The following is a 6,151-nucleotide window of genomic DNA, read 5'->3' on the forward strand; positions in this document are numbered from 1 at the left end:
TTGCCACCGGGAAGATCTGAACGGCCAGCTTCTTGTCAAGAATATACGGCTGGCCCTTGGCGGCGTTCTTCCCGAAGCCGCCCACCCAACCTTCTTAGGTTGCCAGGGCGACTTCCTTCACGGCGGCAGCCTGAAAGAGAAGGCGATATGAAGCTTCTAATGGCGGAGATAGGGTTGAACGAAGCTTAAAACTAAGTGTTAGTAGTGATAAGACCAAGAAGTCTAAGAGTAGACTTACCCCACCCAACAGCTGACTAACGAGGTCGTAGCAGATGGTGCAAGCCTCCGGGTGCCAAACGATCAGTCCATTGTGGGTGGTGGCACACGGGGCGTCCTACACTCCTCATGGGCGCAGGGGTCGTAGAGCGTTGCGTTGCAACCCGGGACCTGACAGTTGGTAGCCTGTAAGTGGAGAGATACATGAGTATCAGGTGCACACTTACAGCCTAACAAATGCTCCGCTGCATGCCGGAGCGTGTAAGTTAGATTAAACCAGAGCCCCGCCGTAATACGTGTGGTAACTAGGCGGTTGGAGTTTGTCTAAGGCTACGCCGGAGACAGGAAAAAGATTCCAACCAGGAGTGGTGAGGAGCCATGAAACCACGACGGAGAACGACGGAGATAGCACATAAATTAAATTAAAACTAAAATTCACCGTAATATTAGGGTATATCCGTATATATAACGAAGTATAAAATTTTCCGTCTACTAGAAGAGTGCCCGGGTAAGGAGCGAGCTCTCCTCCGGTAGCGGAAAACAGGATATAGTAGGCAAGCAACAGACCACTAGTAATTGTCCACCCCGCCCACTGGCGGAGCCAGACGGACCTATAACCAAAGAGACCCCCGGCTTCAGCGGAGGCTCCGTTCGTTACGATAGGGGAAGGGTGGGACTGAGGCAATAGGTGGGGGGTTCCCCGGCGTATACGACGGAGAGAGAGAGGGGGGGGTGGCCTACCCCTCCCCGTCACTACAGCTACCCGCTCGGTAACCCGGTACCCGAGACAAATGGTCGCCCTGTACCCCAGATGGGGTGGAGCTCCAGGCCTCCTCAGAGGGAGAGGGAGGTAGGCTACTGTGGTTGTCATGGCAACCAAGGAGATCCCCCAGACCCCTCCCTATACCTGGTAGGGAGGGAAGGGGAAGGGTAAGGTGCTAAGGGACACGTGATCGCAGGTGGCCTAAGCCGCGATAGCAACACAACCATGGAGGGGCCACGTGAACCAGACTGTACCAACACATGGCACAGGCACCTAGGCTAGCCTAACACCCTAAATAACACTGATAATACATCGTAAAGGAGGAAAAGACACTTTTAGCAAAAGAGAAAGAAGCCCAGGAGGAGGCAAGCTGTTCCGAAGAACAGTTGACTACTCGGAGCCAGCGGTAGCCGATGAAGAGCAAGAGCTGGGATGCTGGGCCAGAAACACGGTATAGCCCCCTAAATACCAAACTAAGAGAAATGGTAAAGGGCTGTCCTAGCTATAAAAACGATGTAATAAACGATGAACGTAAAAATAATAAGCCCATAAGTATAAGATGTCCCAGTATGGGAGACCGGGAAATCTTAACACGAGGCGGCACACAGCCGCCACGAGTCAACCGGGAGACCGTATATGACCTATAAGAAGGAAAATACTGGTCCGTGGAAGACTGAAAAAAACTGGTAAAAATACTACTTATGAGGCACCCTTAACTTAGCCGATGCAATCAGCAGCACGTTCCCATCGTAAATGACGAGATAAATCCACGAAAAAACAACACGAGAGGAAAAAGCACTCTAGCGCTGCGAAGCTAATGATTAAGGATGACGCGTAGGGCGCTGCTGTCCGTGGCGTCGGTATTAGTAGTAGTAGTGGCCGCATCACCCTTTAGTATCAGCTCTCTCTGGTGGGGATTTTGGGGATGTTGGAAGGTCCTAAATGGTGAATGACTCCATGGTAGTGATCCCACTCGCCTATATATCATACGACACTTCTTTTTATAGAGTGAGCGAGTCAGTTTACTGACAATTTTCTTAATTTTGTTTTCTTTTTCTTGGGTAATTTTAGATTAATTTTACCTAGAAAATAATGATCTTAAGGACATTCATAGGCCGACACGAGCTGACCGCCAGAAATAAATATATATATATATATATATATATATATATACATATATATATATATAATATATATATATATATATATATATATATATATATACTTTTAGGCCATAGTTTTTCTCTAATACAATTTCGTTAAAAGCAATTGCTTTAGTGGCATCAATAAGTTTCTTGCAGGTATCTTCATACCGACGAAGTTTTTTCTGATTCTTGTTCGTCAGTTTCTGGTGAAAAATACGCAGACTTCCTTCTTCCATTTATTGAATTTTGTCACGACAGCTGTTTCGCCTTATGGCATTATCAAGCGACTACTGACTTACAATCTGACCTCTCGGCCTATTTATCTCATCGTGTGGGAGGTATGACCTTGAGGTATGGGTACTGGTTAGATACAAAGAACTTTAGGACATATGTACTGTGACAATAAGCCAACAAGGACCAGACAGCGCACCCCAATCTACCGAGAACATCGCGCCCCTTGGAAGACATGAGAAGACCCAGCGTCAGCGAAAGTCAAGTAACATCCTTACTCAGGTCGATGAGACCCCGCCCAACACGAATCAGCAACCGTTAACCAACGTAGACCATTTTGGACATACACACACACACACACACACACACACACACACACACACACACACACGCTCACTCACTCAAATTTAAATCATACACATTTATGTATAAATAGAAATTATCTCTTGTACCTTTATGCATGCTATAAAATATATACATATATTTGTACTCCCGTATTTAGATTTCTATATTAATTTTCATTCCTGTATGTAATTTTGTAATTTTTATCTAAAACCAACATGTAACATATTAAATTTTAAACATACATTTAAAGAAACTCTAGCATATGGCATTGTATTTTGAATATTTATTTAACCACTGTTTAAACTTTCACTCTTATTGTCACAGTACTTATGTCCTTATGTTCTTTGTATCTAAAACAACGCCCTTAAGCTGTTAATCCCTAGACTAACCAGTACCCATACCTCAAGGTCATACCTCCCACACGATGAGATAAATAGTCCGAAAGGTCAGATTGTAAGTCAGTAGTCGCTTGATAATGCCATAAGGCGAAACAGCTGTCGTGACAAAATTCAATAAATGGAAGAAGGAAGTCTGCGTATTTTTCACCAGAAATTGACGAACGAGGAAATCGGAAAAAACTCGTTGGTATGAAGATACCTGCAAGAAACTTATTGATGCCACTAAAGCAATTGCTTTTAACGGAAAATATATATATATATATATCTACATATATATACATATATATATATCTATATATATAAACATATATATATATATCTATATAAAATATATATCTATATCTATATATATCTATATATATATATATATATATATATATATATATAAATATATATATATATATATAGATATATATAGATATAGATATATATAGATATAGATATATAGATATATATAGATATAGATATATATGATATAGATATATAGATATATAGATAGATATATATATATATATATATATATAGATATAGATATATAGATATATATAGATATATACCTATATATATACATATATATTATTAGAAAAAAAAACCCATATATATATATACATATATATATATATATATATATATATATGCTATATATAGATATATATATATTAATATATATAATATATATATATATATATATATATATATCTTATATATATAATATTATATATATATAGAGATATATATATATATATATATATATATATATATATATATATATATATATATATATATATATATATATATAGTATCTGCAGATGGCAATATAGGAAGATTTCAGGAGGTTCCATGATACACTCTCAGTAACAGGCCATGATTTATTATACAAAAAACGTTTCGCACACAAAACACGGTGCATCATCAGTCTGTGAAGAAATAAAAACAATTACATTATATTAATACTTAAAAGGAATTCATCAAAAATTAAAATTGACATTAAAAAAAACTGTAAAAAAGCATTATTAAAAAAAGACAGTAAAAAACAAAAGAGAGAGGCTACTAAAACACCAACCATCTCAGGTAAGGAAAGAAGAGGGAATGACAAAAACCGAGGTCCCAGTCAAGACGAAAACTATGCCAGGTATAAAGTTGAAGACGAGGTGTTATTGTTGAGTGAAGGAACCAGCCTTTTTATGAGTAACGACTCTAAGGTGGTTAAGTGATCTGGGTCCTTCGTATAGCCAATTATGGAGAAGTGCTTCTTCAAGATCTCTATTTTACAAAGTGCAGCATGATTTCTAATATTGGAAAATTCAGGTTGCTTAATTCTTTGACCTGTGCGAAAGCTGAAACCCTTATGGCTGCAATATCTCACTTGCAGTAACCTTCGAGTCGATCCAAGGTAAGAGCCCGGACATCCAGGGCATGTGAATTTATAAACAACATTCGATCTCATGAAGGACTGCAAGCGATCTTTGAAATTAAAAAATGAACCTATTTTACAAGGATTATTCGAATAAGTTTTAAGTGAAGACATGGAATTTCCTGTTCAAATGATTTAGTAAGTCTAAGTGAGAACTTGGTATCAGACACATACGGGACCAGAAGCAAAACACAGTTTTCTTGAGTTTGGAACATCCAAAATTTAGCTATAGGTGGTTTGGAAAAATTTGGGGTTAAATAATTTTATTAATGATTCTATGGATTATATCTCTAGGATATGAATTTTTTTGAAAGAAGTTTAATAAAAATTCCACTTCCCTATGAAATATTGGCCAACTGGAAGAGTATTTTAGTGCTCTATGAACTAATGTGTAAATACTGTTTAGTTTGAAGGTTTTTTGGCATGAACTATAGTAATTGTTGGCTAATCCCGTATATGTCCTTTTTCTATAGACAGCTGTGGTAAATTCAAAGTTAGTTCTTGTGACATTGATATCTAAAAATGGTAAACTGCCCTCGTTCTCCACTTCCATTGTAAATTGAATATTCGGATGTTGTTCATTAATATATTCTAAAAATTGTGACATTGCCAAGGATGTTTTAAAAAGTGCGAAAGGTATTTCGTCCACATATCTTCTAAAATAACGCTTTGGTTTAAAAGAGGAATTACACTGGTCTAAAAATTTAGTTTCCAAGTCAGACATAAAAAAATTTGCAAATATGGGACCTAAAGGTGAACCCATAGCAACTCCATCGACCTGCGAATAGAGCTGCTGGTTAAACACGAACATGGAATCTACCTTAAAGTGTAACCAGTCCTGCCCCACACACACACACACACACACACACACACACACAGTTTGCATCATATGCACATATATATTGTATGTACTGAATTACAAGGAATTACAAGGGTTGGGAGATCTCAAAGAATTGTTACTCCATCCAAGGAGACATCATGTGCTCACTTATCTTTAGGAGCAGGTTTTACAATTCATTCACAGTGTTCTAATGATTTTGTCTAGCTTTCTATTGAACTATTCTACCCTGTTGCTGTTTACAACTTCTGGTGGCAGTTTATTCCGTGTGTCACATATCTTGTATGTGAAGAAGTTCCCACAATGCGATGTGTTGTATCTCTTTAGTTCTAGTTTCCATCCATTATTTATTATCTGGTTTTCGTTTAATGTGAAGAGGTTACTGTCTACTTTTGTTATGCCTATCAGTATTTTGAATGTCTTTATTAATTGTCCTCGCAATCGTCTAGTTTCTAGGTCATACATCTTCAGGCTTTCCAGTCGTCTTTGGTGACCTATTTGCCTGATGAATAGAATTAACTTTGTGGCTCATGCTTGTACCCCTTCTAGTTTATTTATTTCTTAGTGTTGGTGACCAAATCTGTACTGCTATTCAAGATGTGGTCTAACTATTGATGTGTAGATTTGCCTCTGTATGTATCCCACTAGTTTCTGTGCCTTCTTTTCAGCTTTTATGCATTGTTTTGTGGATTTCAAGCCCTCGGTAATAATACCTCTAAGGTCCTCTTCTTGGTCTACGCTATTTATGTCATTCCCAAGCAGTATGTAGTTGGCATGAGGGTTATTTGTTCCTATTTGTAA

This window comes from Macrobrachium nipponense, chromosome 19, assembly GCF_015104395.2.
Source record: "Macrobrachium nipponense isolate FS-2020 chromosome 19, ASM1510439v2, whole genome shotgun sequence".
NCBI classification, from domain to species: Eukaryota; Metazoa; Arthropoda; class Malacostraca; order Decapoda; family Palaemonidae; genus Macrobrachium; species Macrobrachium nipponense.